Source organism: Budorcas taxicolor, chromosome 11, assembly GCF_023091745.1.
Source record: "Budorcas taxicolor isolate Tak-1 chromosome 11, Takin1.1, whole genome shotgun sequence".
NCBI classification, from domain to species: domain Eukaryota; kingdom Metazoa; phylum Chordata; class Mammalia; order Artiodactyla; family Bovidae; genus Budorcas; species Budorcas taxicolor.
In genome coordinates, this window is record NC_068920.1 from 57,969,264 (window position 1) to 57,995,710 (window position 26,447).

The 26,447-nt window shown below is 39.0% G+C and overlaps 1 pseudogene; it reads left to right on the plus strand.

The window, feature by feature from the left end:
- The window catches only part of LOC128055640 (EF-hand calcium-binding domain-containing protein 14-like), a 78,006-nt pseudogene extending 56,705 nt beyond the window's left edge, over positions 1-21,301 (plus strand).
- The last annotated feature ends 5,146 nt before the right edge of the window (positions 21,302-26,447 follow it).

Sequence of the window (26,447 nt, forward strand, 5' to 3'; positions counted from 1 at the left end):
TTAGAGGCCGTGATGGTAAGGTGCCTGGTGTTAAGTAGAAAAACAACCTGTGACTGGATAATGATGGTGGGACTAAACTATTGATGACCTTGGAAGACATGAAAATAAGCTTACATGTGATAAAAGAAAAACACTGGGAATCTGGAAGCTTTTGACCACCAAAGCTTGACTAAATTGGGGAAAGACCAGTGCAGGAGAAGAGATAAAAGAAATAGAGAGAGAGAGAGGAAAAAAAAAAAACAAAAATGGATTTCTATAGCAGTTAAAACCCTCAAACCTCTATTCTAGCCCCCAGTGGACTTTGAATTTCCACCCATAGTTTATAAACTTGAGTAGTTTTGTTTGAACAGGACCCTTGGTAAGAATTGTAGTTTGAGGTAGAAAAGAACAGTAGGTGAAGGGGAAAAACTGGAGGGATAGAAATAGGAAAAGAAGTAAATAAATATTTAGGTAAGCTAGAAGAGCTGGAGCTCTGTTAATGATTTCTAGCAATCTGATATTAATAATGTTTTAATGTGTTAGCATTTATTGCAGTGGGGTAACCTGCTTTAGACTACCTCCCACTGGTTCTTCAGCTGTCAACATTTTGAGATTAGTGTTTTGAAGCATATTTTTCCAATAGTAAAATTAAAAAGTGCTTTAATGTCTACCTCCTACTGCCTCTCTGACATGGAAAAATTTTCACATGGGTTTATACAGGAGGTAAAAATAAAAACTGCTTTTACTGAGCCATTGGACTGTGAAATGCAGTAAATTTCTAAATGGCAAGACTAGAAGTGTTTATGACTGTGGGACACTCACTGACTACAGGTATACTTTTCAGTGGATCGAGAATTTGGGACATTCTATGTTCTATATGTCACCTTTAGCAAGTATAGAAGACAGGAGAAAAATTCTTTACAACCTTGACTGGTTTACAAAGTTATCTCCATTAATTTTGGTTGTCAATGCTGGTGCATGGTTAAACTAAGTGAAATTCAGATCAGCCTGAAAGTGTGAGGTGGAAATGTTCATGTTTCTGGGCCAAAATCAAAAATTTACAAGTAAAGGAGTTCAAAGAACAGTGATAAAGAACAACAAAATTTCAAACATTGTTTAATGAATTTCTAGTGATCAATTCACGTCAACACTCGTCTGTTGCTGTCACTGCCTGGGATGAGTGCATTCTGGCATGGAAACACCAATGGTTTAATTACTTCACACATAAACTTACTGACGGGGCAGAATAGGAGCACAAGTCCAAGTCTGGGGTCCCTAAACTATGGCTCATGAGCCAAATACATTCCCCTTCAGCCTCTTTCTGTAAATACAGTTTTATTGAAACACAGCCGTACACAATAATTTGTGGGTACCTACTGCTGTTTGGGGGCTTCCTAGGAGGCTTAGTGGTAAAATAATTCACCTGCCAAGCCAGAGATTCAGGATATGCAGGTTCAATAAGAGTTTGATCCCCGGGTCTGGAAGATCCCTTGGAGAAAGAAATGGCAGCCCACTCTAGGATTCTTGTCTGGGAAATCCTGTGGACAAAGTACCCTGGTGGGTTATAATCCATGGGGTTGCTAAGAGGCAGACATGACTTAGCAACTGAGCACATGGCTGTTGTTGTTGCTGGTTTTTAAATTTTTTTAAAGTTATTTATTTTTAATTGGAGGATATTTGCTTTACAAGATTGCATTGTTTTCTGCCATACAAAAACATGAATCAGCCATAGGTATACATATTTCCCTTTCCTCTTGAACCTCCTTCCCACCTCCCACCCCATCCCACCCCTCTAGGTTGTCACAGAGCACTAGTTTGAGCTCCTGGTGTCATATAGAAAATCCCCACTGGTGATCTATTTTATGGTACTTAAGAACCTATTTGCATGCCAGCAGTGGAGACACAGACATAGAGAATAGACTTGTGGACACAGTAGGGGAAGAAGAGGAGGGGGATGAATCGAGATAGTAACAGGGAAACATACACATTACCACATGGCTGTCTTTACAGTACAATAACAGAGCTGAGTAGTTGCTACAAAGATGGATTCTGCCCCACAGTTGAATATATTTACTGTATGGCCTTTAATGAAAAGTCTTGAAAAGTCTGTCCTACCTCTTCTAAGAGCACTGCTGTGCATGGGAATCACACAGCTGGAAAGTAACACATATGAATCTGGGAGAAGGAGTTAGGGGCAGAGATACAGCAGAACAAGACCTCATGGGCCTCATGAAATAAACTGCCTGTGAACACTACTGTCCATGGAGAGCTTATCTGAACATGCTATCATTCAATGTTGCATCCCCTTTTTTAAAATAAAAAGTTGTTCTTTTCTAAATTCTATAGCAGTAATGTTTTTGGCTGTTGCCTTCAGAAGAAATATTTCTTTTTATGTACTGAACTAATATAGATACAACTAGTAAGCAAAACGATAAACAAGCGTTGACAACAATAATTTTTTTTTTTTTACCAAGGCAGTAAGAAATAGGCTGTTGTCATCGTCTCATTGTCACCCACTTTTATTATAATCACATTGTTTTGAAGCTCTGTGAAAGAAAATTGCTGCTTCCTGAGATCACAGCATAAAGGCAAACTGGATGAGAGATTCAGGTCATTACCTGCCACATGTACTATTATTTAGAGATTGAAAGTTGTGGCATTTATTTAGGGAAATATCCATTTTCTCTCTTTTGGAGAAGAGCTTCCTGTCTCATCCATGAAAACTCCATGGCATTGCACCTTATAAACCCAGGAGAAGAACCTGAGTTGTGCAGTGTGGTGATGGATGAGCTCACTCTGGGTGCTGAACATCCCAGCTATTGTTGCTGCTGCCATCACAGCTGCTTCATCTTTTGTTTACAAAGCTGAACTGATCAGTTTTTAAGAAATCAATTTTCATTTGTTTCAAGACAATTATTTTTAAATTTTTGAATGGATTATGCTTCTTTCATTTTTTGCAATAGATTTAATTCTAATTTAATAATAGGCCAGCACAGCACAGGAGTTGAGAATAGCATTTCTCAGACTTTGTGATCTCTAGACACATTCCCACTCAAAACTTACTGAGGGCTTCAAAGAGTGTTCCATTTATGTGGATTAAATCTATTATTGATGTTGTTGCTACTAAATACACATATTTCAAAGAGACAGAGAAACAAAAGATTAAATTGCCAACATTTGTTGGATCATGGAGAAAGCAAGGGGGGTTCCAGAAAAGCATCTGCTTCTGCTTTATTGACTACACTAAATCCTTTGACTGTGTGGATCACAACAAACTGTGGAAAATTCTTAAAAAGATGGGAATACCAGACCACCTTACCTGCCTTCTGAGAAACCTGTATGCAGATCAAGAAAAGCAGTTAGAAGCAGAAACGAAACTGGTTCAAAATTGGGAAAGGAGTACAAAGGCTATATATTGTCATCCTGCTTATATGCCGAGTATGTCATGCAAACTGCCAAGCTGGATGAATCACAAACGGGAATCCAGATTTCGAAGAGAAATATCAACAACCTCAGGCATGCAGATGATACCACTCTAACAGCAGAAAGTGAAAAGGAACTAAAAATCCACTTGATGAAGGTGAAAGAGAAGAGTAAAGAAGCTGGCTTAAAACTCAAAATTCCAAAAGCTAAGATCACAGCATCTGGTTCCATCATGTCATGGCAAATAATTGAGGGAAAAGTGGAAGCAGCGACAAATATTCTTTTCTTGGGATCCAACATTTCTGTGGATGGTGACTGTAATCATGAAATGAAAAGATGTTTGCTCCTTGGAAGGAAAGCGATGACAAACCTAGACAGTATGTTAATAAGCAGAGACATCACTTTGCTGACAAAAGTCTATATGATCAAAGCCATGGTTTTTCCAGTAGTCATGTAAGGCTGTGGGAGTTGGACCATAAAGAAGACTGAGAGCTGAAGAATGATGCTTTTGAATTTGGTGCTGGAGAAGACTCTTGAGAGTCTCTTGGACTGCAAGGACATCAAACCAGCCAATCCTAAAGGAAATCACCCTGAATATTCATTGGAAGGACTGATTTTGAAGCTGAAGCTTCAATACTTTGGACATCTGATGCAAAGAACTGACCCACTGGGAAATATCCTGGGGCTGAGAAAGATTGAAGGCAAAAGAGAAGGGAGTAGCAGAGGATCAGATGGCTAGATAGCATCACAGGCTCAATGGACATGCATTTGAGCAAACTCTCTGGATATACTGTAGGACAGAGGAGCCTGGCATGCTATAGTCCATAGTGTCACAAAGAGTTGGACACAATTTAGGGACTGAACAACAATAATGCTACTAGAAATTTAAACTGACTCACTTTAAAATATTTATTAGCTCATTTTAAATGTATTTCTGTGGTAAAATACACAAAATAAAATTTACAGTCTTAACCACTTTTGAATGTGCAGTTTACTATTGTTAAGTATAGTCGCAGTGTTTATAACATTAATTCATTTTAGATGACAATAATAAATACTATACATGGTCATATAAGCAATGTGTTTTTAATGCAAAATAAGCATTCATTTATTTTGAAAAACAAAAGCAATTTCCCCCCAAGTTCTATTAAAGTAAAAGTAGCATTGTTTTACATTTTTGTAGACATTTCTTTAATGTCTAGCTTAATAGGAGATGTTAAAATCTCATATCAACTTTGAATTCATTGTAATAAAATATATTGTTTGGTGAAAGTGCATGAAGAAATTCTGGTTTTGTATAAATATATAGTTGAGAAAAAATGAATATATTCTTATAGCTTCTCCAAATAATTGTGGATTCATTATGTGGCCTTCACTGTGTACCTGAAACAGAATAAAAAATATAAAAGGCAAATCACATCTTAGTATACTCAAAAATAATTTTAATCTCGCAGATCTTCTGAAAAGGACCCTTATGTGTTTTATAGAATTAGCAGTGTAGGGTACATCATTCTGCAAATTATATGACTTCATGGAAGCAAAAGTGAAAGTGTTAGTTATTCGGTCATGTCTGACTCTTTGCAAGCCCATGGACTGGGGCTTGCCAGACTCCTCTGTTCATGGAATTCTCCAGACAAGAATACTGAAGTAGACTGCCATTTCCTCCTCCAGAGGATGTTCCCAACCCAGGGGTCAAACGTGGGTCTCCTGCATTACAGGGAGGTTTTTTTTATCATCTGAGCCACCAGGAAAGCCCAAAGTGAATAATAAACATTGTAGCAAAAACTATGTTAATTTTTTTTAACAAATTGTGATGAAAAACACGTTACATAAAATTTATCATCTTGTCCATTTTCAGTTGTACAGTTCAGTACAGTTTAGTGGTATTAACTATATTCACATTGTTATACAACAAGTCTCTAGAACTTTTTCGTCTCACAAAACTTCTAGGGAGCTGGATTTTCAACCTGCACAAGAAGGAAGCTGGAATCTTACCTTACACCAGAGAAAAATTAACATTAGTTAAAAGCCTACAACTATAAAAGTTATAGAGGAAAATGTAGGTAAACATCTATGGGACATTGGTTTTCAAAACAATTTCTTGAGTATAAAACATAAGGCACAGGCAAAAAAACAAAAATAGGACTACATAAGCTTCTGTGAATCACAAAAAACAGTCAACAGACTAGAAAGGAAAAGGCAAGCTACAGTGTGAAAGAAAATATTCAAAAATCATTTTTCTGATGAGTTGATATTGAGAATATATAAATAATTCCTACAACTCAGCAACCAAAAGCCAGATAAATTGATTAAATAATGGGCAAAAGGCTTGAATAGACAGAATTTCCTTAAAGAATATGTAGAATTCTCTAAAAGTATGTAAAATGATGCCAAGCATTGCTCTTTATTAGATAAAACAAGTTCAAACTTCAGTGAGGTATTACTTCACACCCATTGCGAACATGGCTATTACCAAAAATAAACAAAATGGCAAATGTTGAGGAGATGTGGGGAAATTAGAAGTCATATGCATTTTAACTGGGAATGTAAAATTTTATGGTCACTTTGGAAAACATACAGATATTTCCCAAAATCATAAGACAGAATCACCTCATGATCCAGCAATCCCATTTCTAGATATATATCCAAAGTAATTAAAAAGGTCTCTAAGAGATATTGGTCCACTCGTTCATTACAGCATTGCTCACAATAGTCAAGAGGTAGTAGAAGCCAGTCAGATATTCATCCATAGGTGAATGGATAAACAAAATGTGTATGCATATACAATGTAATTTTATTCAGTCTTAAAAAAAAAAAAAAAGAAATCTTATCACAGATTACAACACAGATGACTCCTGTGAATTGATCTTTTCTTTCTTTTGTGACAGCTTTCAACTCAAAGTCTATTTCACCTGATGTAATATAGCCATCACTCATCTTTTGGACATCATTTGCATGATGTATCTTTATCCATTCCATCACTCTCAGCCTATGTGTGCCCTTGAATCTAAAGTGAACCTCTAGTTGGAGCTGGATTTTTGTTTTAGGTTGTTTTTTTTTTTTTGTCTGTTTTTAATCAATTTAGCTAATCTATGTCTCTATGTCTTTTGACTGGGGGGGAGTCTATCCATTTACATTAATCCCATTTTGTTTCTGTAATTTTTTTGTTCTTCATTTTCCTCTCTTTCTGAATTTTTTCCCCCTATTCATTGATTTTTTTAAATGCTTTGATTCTTTTCCCATTTCCTTTGCTGTATGTTCTGTAAGTATTTTCTTTGTGTTTACTGTGACAATTACATAGGATATCTTAAAGTTATACAATCTATTTTAAATTGATAGCAACTTAACTTCAATGGCATAAAAACTTTATTCCCTTTTATGTCTCTGCCCCCTGCTTTATTTACTGATTTTATAAATTACATCTATTTATATTGTATAGCACTAACATAAATTGATGATTACTTTTGTGCTTTTATCTTTTAAATTATATACAGAATAAAGAGTGATTTAACTATCAACATTACCATACTTCAGGATTATTCACCTATCTAGATATTTATCTTTACCAGATGACCTTATAATTTCATATGTTTCATGTTGCTATCCAGTTTCTTTTTGTTCCTACTTGAAGGAACTCCTTGTATGGAGATGTATAACCTTAGCTTTTGTTTATCTGGGAAAATATTAATGTATCTTTCTTTTTCTTTCAAGCTTTATTATAGCTGACAAATAAAAATTGTATGTATTTAGGATGTACAATTCATACATTGTACATTGTAAGATAACCACCACACTCACGTTAATAAATATGTACTTCATGTAACATAGTTATCATTGTAGGGTGGGTGTGTTGTTGTTGTTTAGTCACCCAGTCATATCTGACTCTTTGCAACCTGGTGGACTGCAGCATGCCAGGCCTCTCTTTCCCTCATCATCTACTGAAATTTGCCCAAGTTCATGTCTGTTACATTGGTGATGCCATACAGCCATCTCATCTTTTGATGCTGTATTCCTTTTCATGGATCACTACCTTGTTGAAGCAAAGGGGCTTCTGTAACTCAAGGAAACTATGAGCCATGCCATGCAGGGCCACCCAAGATGGATGGGTCACAGAAGAGAGTTCTGACAAAACATGATCAAGTCGGGGAGGGAATGGCAAACCACCCCAGTATACATGCCATGAGAACCTCATGAAGTGGTTAGAAGGTCAGAATGATATGCCACGAAATGATGAGTCCCCCAGGTTGGGACATGTGTGTGTGAGGGAAATTAAATAAATAGTCTTGTTTAGGCTTCAGAGACAAAGTAGAGCAGAACATCGTATCTGACCTGCCTGGACACCTCCCTGACTGTGGGTGACTGCCTGCTGTGAAAGCAAGACTTATGGTGGTTGGATCATCGAAAAAGCAAGAGAGTTCCAGAAAAACATATATTTCTGCTTTATTGACTATGCCAAAGCCTTTGACTGTGTGGATCACAATAGACTGTGGAAAATTCTGAAAGAGAAGGAAATACTAGAGCACCTTACCTGTGTCCTGAGAAATCTGTATGTAGAACTAGAAGCAAAAGCTAGAAGTGGACATGGAACAACAGACTGGTTTCAAATCAGGAAAGGTATATGTCAAGGCTGTATATTGTCACTCTGCTTATTTAACTTATATGCAGAATACATCATGCAAAATGCCACGCTGGATGAAGCACAAGCTGGAATCAAGATTGCCAGGAGAAATATCAATAGCCTTGGATATGCAGATGACACCACCCTTATGGCAGAAAGTGAAGAAGAACTAAAGAGACTCTTGATGAAGTTGAAAGAAGAGAGTTAAAAAGTTGGCTTAAAACTCAACATTCAAAAAACTAAGATCATGACATCCAGTCCCACCGTTTCATGGCAGAGATGGGGAAATGATGGAAACAGTGACAGACTATATTTGGGGGCTCCAAATTCACTGCAGACGGTGCCTACAGCCATGAAATTAAAAGATGCTTGCTCCTTGGAGAAAAGCTATGACCATCTTGAACAGCATATTAAAAAAAAGAGACATTATTTTGCCAACAAAGGTTTGGCTAGTCAAAGCTATGTTTTTTCCAGTAGTCATGTATGGATGTGAGAGTTGGGCTACAAAGAAAGCTGAGCACTGAAGAACTGATGCTTTTGAACTGTGGTTTTGGAGAAGACACTTGTGAGTTCCTTGGACTGCAAGGAGATCCAACCAGTCAATCCTAATGGAAATCAATCCTGAATATTCATTGGAAGGACTGATGCTGAAGCTGAAAGTCCAATACTATAGCCACCTGAGGCAGGGAATGACTCATTACAAAAAGACCCTGATGCTAGGCAAGACTGAAGGGAGGAGGAGAAGGGGATAAAAGAGGATGAGATGGTTCGATGGCATTACCAACTCAATGGACATGAGTTTGAGCAAGCTCTGGGAGTTGGTGATGGACAGGGAGGCCTGGCATGCTGTGGTCTCTGGGGTCACAAAAGTTGGACAGGACTGAGCGACTGAACTGAGATAAGATAGGAGGAATTTTGAAATTGTTGAGTGCCTGGAGGGAACCTGGCCACCCAAGCCCCAGGCTTAATAACATTCCAAATTTTACGTGACAAAGCAAACAGCATTACCATGAAACCAGATCTGCAATTTGCTCAGAGACTGATGATGATATCAGTTTGCATCCTGGGATTATATTGAGTTCTGTGATCTTGAAGTCTCACCCACAGAGCACATGTGATTGATGTCTGGGCTCTTTTCCCAATTGGCACTCCAGAAGTGCTGTGATCTGGGACTTCCCAGCACTGTTTGAGTCTGGATGTTTGTCAAAACCCAATTGGGTAATGTGTCCTTTTCTGTTTCTGTTTCTTTTAGAGTTAGTATATTGAAACTAAGCTAAATAAAGTGAAAGGGAAAGTCCCTCAGTTATTTCTGACTCTTTGTGACCCCATGGACTATATAGTTCATGGAATTCTCCAGGCCCAGAATACTGGAGTGGGTAACCTTCTCCTTCTCCAGGAGATCTTTCCAACCCAGGGATTGAACCCAGGTCACCTGCATTGTGGGCAGATTCTTTATCAGCTGAGCCACAAGGGAAGACTGAAGATACTGGAGTGGGTAGCCTATCCCTTCTCCAGCAGATTTTCCTGACCCAGGAATTGAACCAGGGTCTCCTGTTAGATAATTCTCTAATAAATGTTGGTATTACTTATTTGTATAGAATAAGTGGCTTATTTTGTTAACAAATCCTTTGAACCTGAGATGAAAATGAAAACTTTTGGCAAAACAATTTGGTGAAGTATAAAATAAGGTATTGCTAACCATAGTTACATTGCTTTACATTAGATGCTCAGAACTTATTCATTCTGCATAACTGAAACTTTATACCCTTTCATCTATATCTTCTTATTTCCTCCATTCCCTGGACCCTGGCAAATTTTGGTCTCTGCTTCTGTGAGGTTGACCATTTTAGTTTCCAGATATGACTAAGATGATGCAGTATTTATCTGTCTGTGTTTGGTGTATTTCACTTAGCATTATGCCTTCCAGGTTTTTCTATGTTGTCAAAAATGGCTAGATTTCCTTCTTTTTATGACTGAATGGCATTTATCTGAGTGTGTATCATTTACATATATATGCAGAGACATTATTTTGCCAACAAAGGTCCATCTAGTCAAGGCTATGATTTTTCCAGTGGTCATGTATGGATGTGAGAGTTGGACTGTGAAGAAAGCTGAGTGCCAAAGAATTGATGCTTTTGAATTGTGGTGTTGGATAAGACTCTTGAGAGTCCCTTGGACTGCAAGGAGATCCAACCAGTCCATTCTGAAGGAGATCAGCCCTGGAATTTCTTTGAAAGGAATGATGCTAAAGCTGAAACTCCAGTACTTTGGCCACCTCATGCAAAGAATTGACTCATTGGAAAAGACTCTGATGCTGGGAGGGATTGGGGGCAGGAGGAGAAGGGGATGACAGAGGATGAGATGGCTGGATGGCATCACTGAGTCGATGGACGTGAGTCTGAGTGAACTCCAGGAGTCGGTGATGGGCAGAGAGGCCTGGTGTGCTGCGATTCATGGGGTCGTAAAGAGTCGGACACAACTGAGCGACTGAACTGAACTGAACTGATAGATAGGATGTAAATATAATCCTCCATTAACATATATTAAAGGTGTTTCTCCTTAACATATATTTGTTTGTTAATATTGATTTGTTCACTGGGGTTTTTTCCATACCTTGGCTATTGTGAATAATGCTGGATTGAATGTGGGAGTGTAAATGTCTCTTCAGATAAAAATTTCATTTAGAATATGGAAATTCATAGAGCTCTTTGAATTTGCATGTTCTTCCTTCCTCAAATTTGTAAAGTTTTTGATCATTATATATTCAAATGGACTTTCAGCTCCTTGCTGATTCTCTTCTCTTGAGACTTGTATAATGCATACATTGGTTTCCCTGATGATATCTCATAGTGCTTATGCTCTCTTGACTTCATTTATTTTCTTTTAGCATCTCTGATTTACTAATTTCAAGTGATCTATTTTTAAGTTCTCTCATTCTATCTTCTGCCTGATAAAATCTTGCTGAATTTCTCTAGTGAAGATGCCAATTAAATTATTGTATTCTTTAGTTCTGGAATTTCTATTTGGTTCTTTTTTATGACTTTTATGTAAAATGTCTCTCCTGATATTTCCATTTTTTACACACTGCTATCCTGATTTTATTTAGTTGTCTATATTCTGTTTAACATATTAACCACATTTAAATACTTAATTGAATTCATTGTAAAGTATTCATAGATTTCTGTTTCCTTATGGTCAGTTTTTGTACCTGTGATCTTTTGTTGATATTTGGGCTTTAAAAAAAAAATGTAATTTTAACAAAGTAGCAATACACAAGTTTGACATACAAAAGTCAATTTCTTTCCTGTATACCAGCAATGAACAAGTAGAATTTGAAATTAAAAACACAGTATCATTGAAATTTGCAATCCTAAAAATAAAATACTTAGCTACAAGTCTAACAAAATATATATATATATATATATATATATATATATATAAGATCTAGATGAGAAATGCTATAAAACACTGATAAAATAAATTAAAAAAAGACCTAAATTAATGAGTAGGAAAACTCAGTATTGTCAAGATGTTAGTTCTTGCTTTCAATCAAAATCTCAGCAAGGTATTTTATGAATATTTACAAATTGATTCTAAAATATATATGGTGAGGTATAAGATCCAGAATAACTAACACACTATTGGAGAAAAATAAAGTTGGGTGACTGATGCTATTTGACTTTGAGACTTATTATAAAGCTATAGTAATCAGACAGTGTAGTATGGGTAAAGTAATAGATAAATAAAGCAATGGAACACAATAGGGAGCCCATAAATATATTCATATAAATATAGTGAAAGTGAAGTCAATCGTGTCTGACTCTTTGCGACCCGTGGACTGTAGCCCACCAAGCTCCTCCGTCCATGGGATTCTCCAGGCAAGAATACTGGAGTGGGTTGCCATTTCCTTCTCCAGGGGATCTTCCTGACCCAGGGATCAAACCCAGGTCTCCCACATTGCAGGCAGATGCTTTAACCTCTGCACCACCAGGGAAGCCCTTAAATACAAGAATACAGTCTCTCAGAAAACCTCCTATAAAGATGCAGAACTTCAGATCCAAGTCCTAACATCAAAGATTTCAAGGGAGGAAAGGAAGCCAGATTGAAAGAAGAAAGGGGAGGGGGGGGGGTGTGGAAATGGGTGGCCTTATAGACGTCTTCTGCCACCTACAGATACCCAGGCATTATGGGACTTTTCCCTGGGCCTCCAGAGAAGGGAGGACTGGAACTCGGCCCTATCAGAAATCAGACCAGACCAGAACCAGAATTCAAGTTCTCTGCCAAGAGGAGGTGATCAGTCTCCAATCCTCAGCTCAGGCTGAGGGCCCTTCGACCAGATTCCTGCATCCAGGACTGGGGGACTAGAAAAACAGGGAAGGATAGGAAGGGTTAAGGAGAGGAAAGAGAGAGGGAAGGGGAGAGAGGCCAATAAAGTCTCTTGTTCCTTACCAGTCGGGGCACTCTGGCCAGTTGTCCACTTCAGGAGGAGACCAGGGACAAAAGGGTCCCAGTTGTGGCCACTGGGTCTGGTCCATTGGGAGCCAAACTGGCCCTTGAGTACCCCGAGTGGTCAGGATATCAGTCTCAGTGAAGAAGAGTCCCCACCAGAATCTCCATTTGTTGCAGGAAGGTGGACCCCTTCCAGGGCCCCAAACTGGGCTCTTGTCTAACACTCAGAAATGAATTGTCTGAGGAGACACATGTGCTGACAAAGCAAGAGATTTTATTGGGAAAGGGCACCCAGGTGGAGAACAGTAGGGTAAGGAAACCCAGGAGAGTGAACTGGTCTTCAATATGAAGCAAAGGTCATTGAGAAAAGATAGTGTTTTCAACAAATGATGCTAGAAAAATTGGACATCCACATTTTAAAAAATGAATCTAGACCTTACAACCTTCACAAAAAATAACTCAAAATGGATCATAGTCCTAAATGTACAGTAATACTTGTAATGTGCAAATGTAAAGTAAAAGTTCTAAATATAACAGATGAGAAAATATAAATAACCTTGGGTATGGCAGCACAATGTCTATGGCATTATCCATAAAATGAATAATTGATAAGTTGGATATCATTAAAATGGAAACTGCTCTGTGAAAGACAATGTTGAGAGATTGAGAACATAGGCCATATACCAGGAGAAAGTATTTGCAAAGACATTCTGATGAAAGACTGCAATCCAAAATATTCAAAAAACTCTTAAACGTCAGTAAGAACACAAACAGACCAATTAAAGAATGGGCCAAGGCATTTAGCAGGCACCTCACCAAAGAAGATATCCAAATGGCAAATAAGCATATGAAAGGATGCTGCCTGTCATGTGTCATCAGGGAAATGCAAATCAAAATAATGAGCTATCATTATGCAACTATTAGAATGGCCCAGATCCCAGATCCAGAGCACTGACAACACCAAATGCTGACATGGGTGTGGAGCAACAGGAACTCTCATTCTTCATTGGTAGGAATGCAAAATGGTACAGTCACTTTGGAGGCAATTTGATAGTTTCTAAGAAAAATGAACATACTCTTAACATATTATCAAACAATCACACTTCTTGGTATTTATCCAAAAGATGTGAAAACTTATGTCCACACAAAAACTCACACCAAGATATTTATAGTATATTTATTCATAATTGCCAAAACTTGGAAGCAACCAAGATGTCCTTAAGTGATAAACAAACTGTGATACAAACAGACAGTAGAATATTATTCAGCACTAATGAGAAATGAACTATCAAACCATGAAGAGACATAGAGGAACTTTAAATGCATATTTATAAGTTAAAGAAGCTAATCTGAAACAGCTATTAACTATAAGATTCCTATGTGTCATTCTGGAAAAAGCAAACTACAGAGACCAAAAAAAGAAAGTGGTTTTCATCGGTTGGAGGAAAGGATGGATAGAGCATAGGTAATTCTTAGGGTAATGAAAATATCTGTAGGATACTGTAGTTATTCATACTTGTCATATATTTGTCCAAACCTATTGAATGTACAACAGCCAGAGTGAGTGAAAAGTGAGTGAAAGTCACTCAGTCATCTCCAACTCTTTGCGACCCCAGGGACTATACAGTCCATGGAATTCTCCAGGCCAGAATATTGGAGTGGGTAGCCTTTCCCTTCCCTAGGGGATCTTCCCAACCCAGGGATTGAACACAGGTCTCTTGCATTGCAGGAGGATTCTTTACCAGCTGAGCCACCAGGGAAGCCCACACAACAGCCAGAGAGAACTACAATGTAAATAGTGGACTTTGAGTGATTATGATTTCTCAATATAGGTTCAGCAGTTTTAATAAATGTGCCCCTCTGGTAGGGGATGTGAATGATGGGGGAGGCTGTGCATTTTCAGGAGAGGAGAAATCTGGGGAATCTCTCCACTTTCCCTTCAATTTTTCTGTGAACCTAAATCTGCTCTAAAAGAAATAAAAATATTTAAATATTTTTTAAAATTAAAAACCAATAAACAGTCACACCTCTCAGCCCTTACTACTTTTATACTAGGAAAATGTTCACTAACGAGCACAGCTGGAGATTTGGGGAGTGTCTAAAGTCTTCTAAAGCTATATCTTTTCTGGGCTTTTGTAAGTAATTTCCCAGTGAAAGTTGACCCCCTCCTCTGGATCCTGTAAGCTTTTGCTCTGCCTTGGGTCTTTCTGCAGTAAGACAGTCTCTCTGATGTTGTCACAGAAACCCTCAGTATGGCATCTAACTGTCAATCAAGTCCATGCTTGGTGCTCAGAGTCAGGCTGGACGAAATCCTTTCCTTGGGCAGCCCTCTGAAAGCCAGAACAATAGGTTCACAGCCGACCCTTCTCTTTCCCTCTTGAGTAGAGATAGGAGCCTGGAATGTGGGAGCTTTCTCTACATCAGTCTATACTGCGCAGGACCAGGTGGGTAAATGCAAGGAACACCTTACTGGATTCTGTCAGTTCTCTCTGGCTTTACACTTACCTGGGGTGCTGTAGCTGGCTTCTGGGTTCTCATGAAGGCACTATGGGCATATATTGTTATGAACTCAGTGTTTCTACAGGGGAATGTGGGCCTGAGGCTTCCTATTTCATTATGATGCTGCTATTACTCCAGTAAACCTCTTTTGAAATATAAATCTTCTTGAAATTAAATCTGATATTGTACTAATGAGTAAAAGTTTTAGAAAGTTTTCTGAAAAAAACTTTAAACTTTCTAAAACACCTTTTCTTTAAAACGTTTTGGCTCATTTCATCTTTTTAAACCCTTAATCTACTTGAGTAATTTTAAAAACCAACAAAGACATATTTTTTATGAAAATCACAACATTATAAATATCTCTTTTCAGTGACCATTATTGGTTTCTTATTCTTCTTTTGCTAGCTTTAATGACTAATATATCATCATGAAGGGTAGCAGTTCCAAAACCTGATTTTTTGGTGTGTATTTTAAGTGCTAAAATTGAAAAAGTGTAAGCATTTTCTAATATGACTTGTTTTCAGATATGCAGGTAAAAAGGGGATAATATACTAAATAAAATACTCAATGTTAATTCTCAACAGAATTTTACTCAGAGTGATTTGTCTTTCTTTTTTGCATCAAAAGGTAACATAAGCAAAATTAAGAAATGATGTGCTTTTAAAAGAATTACAAACATAATTGAAAAAATACTTTTCTTCAAAAGTATTCCTATTGAGGAATTCATACCTTTGATAATGGTTGATAAAAAATTGTGTCTCTCTATCCAATTATAAAACAATTAACACTACCATATTTATTGAGCACTCTTTATGGAAAAGATTCTTAGACTGCTGGAAGCTGTTTTCCTATAAACTATTACTTTATCACAATGACAAAAGAACATTAAAATTGTTGAAAACACAAAATTTTCTGATTAATAGAATGTATTAAATTGTTACTATGTAACATGACAAAACATGCAAATATTTTATATTTAGAGTGAAATATTTCAAGAAGATACCTACTTTCCTATAGTTACATTATTTTGTGAGCCAAATAATGATTCAAATGCGTCTACATTGAACACACTTGAATGTCGCTGCCTTTAGGGATGAATCCATTGGTGATGTGCCTATTAAGACACAAATAACAGATCAAGGTCTACTCTTGGTTAATGTTATGTAAGGGAAAGTATTTTTAAAAATCTGACTTACAGAGAATTTTGTATGTTTTTAGAAAACATAATTCTCAAATTTAAGAAGATTTACCTATAAGTATCAACAATAATGGATATAAATTGCAGATTTTTAAAATTTTGACTTTTACAAGGTGTTATACCCTTTATGCTTCTGTGCTTTATCTGTTTATTTGTATGTCAGTGTGCCTATTTGCTTTTTTTTTTAATCTCTTTGCTGTTAATGATCTATTACCACCCTACTTATTTCAAAAATAGTTTTGAGACTTGCAACAAGTCTTTCAGTCAAGAAGTAGGAAGTGCAGCACAAGGTTACAAGCTCTGATGGAAACAACTTTAAGTTCTCATGAAAAGGACCCTTCAGTCAGTTCAGTTGTGTGTGACTCTTTGTGACCCCATGGACTGCAGCATGCCAGGCTTTGTTTTTGCCTTTTCATACTGTTCATGGGGTTCTCAAGGAAAGAATACTGAAGTGGTTTGTCATTCTCTTCTCCAGTGTCATGAAAAGAACCCCTAAATTTGCCTTATTAATTTTATGAAAAGCTAGTGCAAGTCTGATATATACTAGATTAAAACGTGAATATTTGATGAGTGTTACTGGAGGTAGATGAAGAATGAAAGATTTATTTGATATTTAACCTTAAATTTGTCTACCCCTTTTGTCAAAGATTGAAGATGAAAGACAAGTAGTTTGGACTCTTTAATATTTGAGGGTATTTTGGATATCTGGCATTGCATGAATTAATCACATTAGAATCAAATAATAAATCAAACATTCAGAAAGAACTAGAGAATTATCCGTTTCTCCAAACAGTTCCTCCTTTTAGATGGTGAGCTAATACACATTATCACCAATGTCAGGCTGATAACCATCTCCCTAAAATTGTTGGCTTAGCTCTTGGCATTTGCCCTGTTTGATTTTTCATCTTCCTGCCCAGAAGCCACTTCATTGATCTCCACAGTCCCTTTCAACCTATGTGCTGCTGGCTAATACTGGGCCAAGTGAAATATCACAGGACCATCATCATAGTTATTTACGCTGCAGGATGGCATTACAAGACTTCCCTCAGTGCTTGTAGGTGTACATTTTTCTGGAAAGACTTCCCTGAGGATCCAGTAGTTAAGAATCTGTCGGCCAATGTCAGGGGACAAAGGTTCAATCCTTGGTCAGGGAGCACTCCACATGCCATGGAGCAACTAAGCCCATTTGCTGCAACTACTGAAGCCAATGCACCTAGAGTCTCAGGAAAACAAGGGAGCCCACTGCAATGAGAAGCCTCTGCATGGCAACTAGAGAATAGCATCCACAAATTGAAACTAGAGAAAGCCTGCGTGTATCAATGAAGACCTAGCACAGCCTCAAATAAACAAATAAATAAAAATTAAGAGAGAGAGAAAAAAAAAAAAACAGACCCGCAGCCACTGTCAAAGAGGAAGGAAGCTTGGGCTGGAGCAGCTAATGCAGGTCTAGAGCCCACAGCTACTGCTGTCCCCGCCACCAACAGGTTGGGAGCATCTGAGGCCATAGCCCAAGTGGAGGCCAGAGTTGAGGACTTGCATGGGAATTGCTCAGAGTCACCTGAGCTGGAGCTACTCAAACTCTGGGAAGCAGTGTGTCAGGTGGGCTCAGCTGCCATTTGCCCCTCCTCACCACACCCCCAGGCCCAGACCACAAGACTTGGATCTCTACAGGCTTGGAACTCGCTCCTCTCAGGCCCAATCCTCCAAGCCAGGCTCTGGGTTTTCCCTGGCTCCCTTCACACTCAGGATCGAGGTGGGAGGATGTGATTATCTCAGACTTGGGTGCTTTCTCTGCCTGGATTGTAGTGGTTGGGAGCCCCCTCCTGCTGACTGCTAGGGAAGGACCAGCACATTCCCAAGGTCTCACTTGGCATCCTCCCTCCTCCCATTCAAGAACAAGTTTCTTTTTTTTTCTCTCTCCATTGGAAATCCTGCCTGAAGTCCAAAACATCTACCTATGTGTCCTTCCCCAGATCCTAGAGTACTCTTAGAAATACTATCTACTGACCAAGGTTCAGAAACTCTCATTCTTGACTTGACTTTTCATCTTTGAGACAAATGTTGCCCCCTCCCCAATATCTTAAGTAACTGGCACTCCATGCCTAGGGCTTTATCAGTTTGGATCACCAGCTCCCTGGCTATCTTTATGTGATTATCCCCAACCATGTGAATTTCAGTTCCCTCTGGACTCCAACTTCCAGCTCCCACCAGATCCGGGCAGTCCCAGTGGGACTGACCAGGAGGGCTCTGACCCAGGATTTCTCACCCTGGAAGACAGCTCCAAGGAAGCAAGGGAAGTGGATGTCTGGTAGAACCTGGCAGCTCAGGAGTGGGTGTTTTACTTACACCACACAAGAAGATGAAAAAGCGCAAAGCTCAATGCATTGACAGACTTGGCTGGGGGTAAGTGAAAAAAGAAGCCCAAGAAAGGCTCAGGCCATTGCCTGCTTTGCACTGAGCCTCCTGATTCTCAGTCTAGCTAAGAGGAGGAAGAGGAATTTGGTGCACCTGGAATCACTCTTGCCTTGTCAAGGGAGACTGTTTATGATACTGCAAGATCTGGTATCCCCTCTGTGATTTTGTCATCCTTGCCACCTGTATCCTGGCCTGTGTTGGCTTGGTGTCAATGCAAATTGCTCTGCATACAGAATTCTCAAGAAGCTGGTAAAGTGGACTCTTAAAGTGGACTCTTATTCCCATCCTTTAAGAGTTTTCCACAGTTTGTTGTGATCTGCACAGTCAAAGGAGTTAACATAGTCAGTGAAGCAGAAGTAGATGTTTTTTTCTGGAATTATCTTGCTTTTTCTATGATCCAGTGGATGTTGGCAATTTGATCTCTGGTTCCTTGGCTTGTTCTAAATCCAACCTGAACATCTGGAAGTTCTAGGTTCAAGTACTGTTGTAGCCTAGCTTGAAGAATTTTGAGCATCACTTTGCTAGTATGTGAAATGAGTGGAATTGTGCGATAGTTTGAACACTCTTTGTCATTGCCTTTCTTTGAGATTGGAATGAAAACTGACCTTTTCCAGTCCTGTGGTCACTGTTGAGTTTTCCAAATTTGCTGGCATATTGAGTGCAGCACTTTCACAGCATCATCTTAAAGGATTTGAAATAGCTTAGCTGAAATTCCATCACCTCCTCTAGCTTTGTTCACAGGGATGCTTCCTAAGGCCCACTTGACTTCCCACTCCAGGATCACTTCATAGCAAATAGATGGGGAAACAAAGGAAACAGTGACAGACTTTATCTTCTTAGGCTCCAAAATCGTTATAGATGGTGACTGAAAACATGAAATGAAAAGACGTTTGGTCCTTGCAAGAAAAGCTATGACCAACCTAAACAGCACATTAAAAAACAGAGACATTACTTTGTCAACAAAGGTTCACAGAATCAAAGTAGTGATTTTTCCAGTAGTCATGTATGGATGTGAGAGTTGGACCATAAAGAAGGCTGAGTGCCAAATAATTGATGCTTTTGAACTGTGACAGTGGAGAAGACTCTTGCAGTCCCTTGGACTCCAAGGAGATTAAACCAGTCAATCCTAAAGGAAATCAATCCTGGATATTCATTGAAAGGATTGCTGCTAAAGCTGAAGCTCCAATATTTTGGCCACCTGATGCAAAGAACAAACTCATTAGAAAAGACCCTAACACTGGGAAAGATTGAAGACATGAGGAAAAGGGGATGACAGAGGAAGAGATGTCTGGATGGCATCACTGACTTGATGGACATGAGTCTGAGGAAGCTCCAGGAAATGATGGAGGACAGGGAAGCCTAGCGTGCTGCAGTCCATGGGGTCAGACATTACTCAACAACTAAATGACAACAACAGCAAGGAAAAGTTTAGAACAATGAAATCTAATCAGAAAACCTGTTCCAAGAAGTTCCAAAAGTTAAGAAAGAGCTACTTAGCAAACAAAAACAACTTAAGAAGATTGAATCTGAAGAACTGGGGTTGAACAGTCTGGATAAACATCACAGAAATGAATAAGCAGATTTCTATGTTGACTTCTGCAATAAACCACCTCAAAGCCAATGTCAAGTTAGCTGCAGACTTAATTAGCCTGCCTGGCACTGTAGAGGGACTTCAGAAGAGTGCAAGTTCTATTAGCAACACTTTAAACAACATCTGTCTTGCTGTGAAGGCAATACAGAAGACTGTGGATGAATACAAGAAAACCATGAAGTTACTCCAGAGTGGCATGAATCAGCATGCCTTAAAGGAGACCAATGGAAGCAACCGGATCATTCCATCACTTTCAGCTATATCTGAACTTGACAATAAAACACACAGTGCAAATTTGAAACAGGATATCCTGTACCTCCATAGTTTTTTAGAAGAGGTAAACAGTGCCCCAGGGGAGTACCAGAGATGGAAGTATCTTAAACTTGAGGGAATGAATGAGGCAGTTAATAATCTTACCCAGAGAGTCAACTTGATAGAAAGAATTTTGGTTGGTATAAGCAAGGTAGTAAAGCAAGTGAACCTGTTTTCCAGCTGTCTCTCCAAAAAGAGTCTTTGCACCAAGTGACCAGCAGAATACAGTTTGTAAAATCCCAGGACTTAAAGGAAGAAGAGGGCATCAGAGGATGGGATGGTCAGATAGAATCACCAATGCAATGGACATGAACCTGGGCAAACTCTGGGAGATGGTGAGGGACTTGGAGGCCTGATGTGCTGCTGCAGTCCAGGGAGTTACAAAAAGACACCACTGGGTGACTGAACAGCAACAACAAAGAAAGAAGATAGTTCAGATTCTCAGGTATTCAAGCCCAGAGAAAAACTGTAGCTGATCAGTGCTCTCACAGACAAACCTGAAAGCAGCAGGCCTCCAGAAACTACCAAATGAAGAGCAAGTACAGGGTTTCAGGTCAAAGCCCTCAGCATTGCCCAAATTCCTAGTCTCTTGGAGATCAGATTGAAAAATCTGCCCAGGTAAGAACTGTCTCCCTATCAGTAATTTCTAGTATCAAAATCTTCAGGACTTGCTCATGACACTGACTGTGATGTGGATGGGAAGCTGACTTACCAGGAAATCAGGAACTCCTTAGATTCTGTTATGCCAGAACCAGAGCACTTGAGAGAGTTTGATTCTGATGGAGATGGAAGATACTCATTCTTAGAGGAAGAGTAGCTTTAGATGTCTAACTTTATCAGGCTTATTTTAGAAATGAATGTGTGCCCTAGATTACCTAATATCTACTCAGTTTCTTTTTGATTAAATGAGTGGTATATTAAAAAATCAAATTAATAAAAAAGATATTAAATTTTTTTCACCTGCAATAGTGTGCTAAGTAAAATGCAATATTTACACTCTGAATTGGAAAAAGTATCACATAATTTAATTATCCACCAAAACAAAGTGACATTTTGTTTTGGACATCTATTACAGCATCACTCAAAAATGATAAAGAGCTTTCAACTGAATTTGAGGACTGTGGTTGGGATAGTTTGAGTTAATAAAGAAGATTATACAATACATGAGACTCACTTTGGCATGCTTTTTTAAGTCACTTCAGTCATGTCTGACTCTGTGCGACCCCACAGATGGCAGCCCACCAGGCTCCCCGTTCCTGGGATTCTCCAGGCAAGAACATTGGAGTGGGTTGCCATTTCCTTCTCCAATGCATCAATGTGGAAAGTGAAAGTGAAGTCACTCAGTCGTGTCCAACTCTTAGCGACCCCATGGACTGCAGCCCAGCAGGCCCCTCTGTCCATGAGATTTTCCAGGCAAGAGTATTGGAGTGGGGTGCCATTGCCTTCTCCTTGGCATCCTTAGGAAACATTAAAAAATACAATAATTCTGCAGGAAAAGGGAAACTAAGCATGGAATTCCTAGCTTCAGAGGATATGATTATGTAGTCTGACATAAAATGCATTCACTTATACACTCAATAACAGAATGTATGTAACATATATATGCTTGAATTGCTTGCAATAAAATAGGATATATATAATATAAAATGTATATAATATATACATGATTATACTATTTACATGCATACATACATGTATCCATACACACATGTATAAATAGTATTATATTTATAATAGTAGCAAAATAATAATTTAAATGATCATGAATAACATATAATAGTTTAGTATTATTATTACTACTACATATATTATTCTATTGTGTGTTTGTGTATATATATACACACACACTACTTATGGCTATTTAAATTATTATTTGAAGTATGTTTTCTAACAAGAGACCTATATAGTACATATGGTATATGTGTGTTATATAATGTGTATCTCACTGAATGCATTTTTATATAATGTTCAGTGAAAATAGCCAAAATACAAGGTTGATATGTAGAATGATTACACCTTTGTGAAATGGCATTTACCAAGATAAGACTGCCCATTTTGCAGTCCAAGACAGAGTTTGAACCTTCGATTACTCCTACATATAGAGGCTGCTGCAGGTCAGGGAGCCCTCCTTCCTCTTGGAACCCTTGGTGGTGACACGTATGGTCTCTGAAGTCATTGTGGCTTGAAGGAGAGGTGAGGGAGCTGCACCAATTCTTAGCTGGCTTGACCAGAAGGTGAGGTGTGTTATTCACCACCATACGTATCATCCAGAACTAGTCCCACAGCTCACATATATATTTAAGAGATCCTAGGGAGTTACTATGCCACAAATGTACTTTTTAGACAATGAAATATCCTCTATAAAGTTTGCTATTAGCATCAAAATATTAATAACAGCTGTCTGAGTGACTGATTATGATTAATTTCAACTTTCTTCTTTGTGCTTTTCCCCTTTCCCAAATACTCTGTTTAGTTCAGTTCAGTCGCTCAGTCATGTCCGACTCTGTGATCTCATTAATTGCAGCACGTCAGGCCTCCATGTCCATCAGCAACTCCCGGAGTTCACTCAGACTCACGTCCATCGAGTCCATGATGCCATCCAGGCATCTCATCCTCTATTGTGCCCTTCTCCTCCTGCCCCCAATCCCTCCCAGCATCAGAGTCTTTTCCAAAGAGTCAGCTCTTCACATGAGGTGGCCAAAGTATTGGAGTTTCAGCTTTAGCATCATTCCTTCCAAAGAACACCCAGGACAGATCTCCTTTAGAATGGACTGGTTGGATCTCCTTGCAGTTCAAGGGACTCTCAAGAATCTTCTCCAACACCACAGTTCAAAAGCATCAATTCTTTGGTGCTCAGCTTTCTTCACAGTCCAACTCTCACATCCATACATGACCACTGGAAAAAAACATAGCCTTGACTAGACAGACCTTTGTTGGCAAAGTAATGTCTCTGCTTTTGAATGTGCTATCTAGGTTGGTCATAACTTTTCTTGCAAGGAGCAAGCGTCTTTTAATTTCATGGCTGCAGTCACGATCTGCAGTGATTCTGGAGCCCCCAAAAATAAAGTCTGACACTGTTTCCATTGTTTCCCTATCTATGTGTAATATGTATTATTTTCATAAAATAATTTAATATTATAAATATTAAATATTAAAACTACAAAGTAGCCATGTACTCCATGTCACATTACTTCAGTTTTTTATTAGTTTTAGGAACTATTAATATACCTTAAAAAATTACTTTAGCCCTCAGTCAAACATAACTATAATCTGTTAACCCTTACTTTGTGCCTTGGTAAAATATAAAATGTAAGATCACTGTAGACCTAATTAATTTTTTTGCAATTTAAATCTTTTATTGGAGTAGAGTTGCTTTACAATTTTGCATTAGTTTCTGCTGTACAACATCATGCATCAGCCGTTTGCACACATGCATCCTCTTCCTCTTGAACCTCCCTCTCACTCCTGCCGCCCATCCCGTCTCTCTAGATCATGGCAGAGCACCAAGCTGAACTCCCTGTGCTACACAGCAGGCTCTCATGAGCTACCTGCTTCATACATGATAGTGTACGTATGTCAAACCCAATCTCCCCGTTCATCCCACCTTCTCCTATAGACCCCCTCATCATGTCCACACATCTTTCTCTATGTCTGTGTCTCTATTTTGCCCTAGTACTAGGTGCATCTATATCATTTTTCCTAGATTCCACATATATGCGTTAAGAGAGGATGGTGTGTACATGCTCACTTGCTCAGTCATGTCCAACTCTTTGTGACCTCATGGACTGTAGCCCGCCAGGCTCCTCTGTCCATGGGATTCTCCAGGCAAGAATACTGGAGTGGGTTGCCGTGTCCTCCTCCAGGGAATCTTTCCAACCCAGGGATTGAACCTAAGTCTCTGGCATCTCCTGTACTGTAGGCAGATTCTTTACCCACTGAGCCACCTGGTAAGCCCTGTTAGTAGAGAATACAAAGGACTTAATCTAATTTTAGGATTGAACAAGTTAAATATAGTTAAATATGTTCTGTCAAGTTTCTAGCATATTATTTATGAGTTAATGCTAAAACCATACAAATAGGAATGAAGGGATAATAAACATTCTGTGACAGGAAAGAGGATGTGATAGGAGAATGTGGGGCTTAGTTTTAATCTCAAGGGAGACTCACTGACATGTGCCCAAATCTCTAACACTATTGTTACTAACATAACCAGCTGTGCCAACTGTGGGGTGTGAATATTGTGAAAACATTTTGTCTCTCAGATTAATTGCTTCAGCATCTCTCTCAAATGATATCAGGACATTCAGACTTCAGGAAGTCCTCTTTGAACTTGAATTACCCAAGGAACTCAAAACTATTCAATCAAAAAAGGGTCAATCATATTGTCCTTGGTAATTCACCATGTAGCAGGTGAAGAGGAAATTGGAGGGTCATTTCACTGTTTTTGCCTCGCCAAATCTTCATTGGGGCATTGTTGAAAATTTTCGCTGCAAAGTCATTTTCACAGATTTCTCTGAGCTTCGCATATTTTATTTCCTGAGGTTACAGCTTTTTATTCCAAAGGAACTCGCACAGATATTGTTTCTAAGTCACATCCTCTATAATAAGTTGCCTCAAAAAAAAAAAAAAAGGCACAATTTCCTACTCTTCCCAAATACTTTATCATTGATGTGAGGATTTACAGTTCCTCTCTGCTTAAAATGAGTTTATTCCTCCACCTCTTGATCTGCGATGGTTTTGTCTCTTGCTTTGAGCAATAAAAGATGGTGTTAGTTTTGCTACAGCAACTCCAAACTTGTCTCTGAGGGCCTTGCAGTCTTCTTTTCTTTCTCTTAGAATCCTGCTGCTGCCATCTGAACTCATGCAGGCCAGCAGCTGAATGAAGAAAGACATGTCACTGCACCATCAGACTCTCTAGTGAGTTGAGGTCTCCAGGATGAGCTAGTCCCTAGCCAACCCATCAGAGAGACATGGGAAGCCCACTGTAAGATCATTCATGTCTGGCCCAGATCAGCAGAACCAAATGACTAACCATAGCCTCATGAACCATACCAAGTGGTTGTTGTCATTTGTTTTTTTGTTATTCTTACTTATGTTGTGAAATCAATGTCCATCTCCTGACTGCACCTCTCCTTATTAGACTGCAAACTCCATGAGAGTGGAGTCTCTTTTGGACTATTCAACACTGCCTCCCCAGCATCCAGCACTATGCCTGGCACTTAGCACACCCCCAATAAATGCAGGATGGATGAGAATGTCTGAATAGCCAGGATGATGCTGGTTTAACCAATAGCAGAAAAACTGAGAAAAGGAGACTATCATCACATGAAGTGGACAGAACAATTTGAGACAAGGATCAGAACTGGTTCTGATTGTACTGTGCTGTGACTACACTATTAGCTACATGGTCTGAGCAGGTCAAAATTCTTTATCCACCACACCCTCAGTTTTCTCCTCTGTAAGATGAGAATAACAAACCTGTAACTGGGCAGATGAATATCCTCCAAGGCAGAAACAGTAAGTCTAGTGGAGGGTCGGAGAAGGTGATGGCACCCCACTCCAGTACTCTTGCCTGGAAAATCCCATGGACGGAGGAGCCTGGTGGGCTGCAGTCCACGGGGTCACGAAAAGTCGGACACGACTGAGCGACTTCACTTTCACTTTTCAGTTTCATGCATTGGAGAAGGAAATGGCAACTCACTCCATTGTTCTTGCCTGGAGAATCCCAGGGATGGGAGAGCCTGGTGGGCTACTGTCTATGGGGTTGCACAGAGTCGGACAAGACTGAAGCAACTTAACAGTGGAGGGTCATGGTGACCCAAATGGGTCAACCATCTGCTGAGACATGCTGGAGAACTAAGTGACTAATGTCTTAAGCCTCTAGGCTTCCACAGATTTGTTTACAGGAAGCTGTGTACAGCCGCTCTGGAGCTCAGGACTCCAGGCCAGATTAACACACCTTT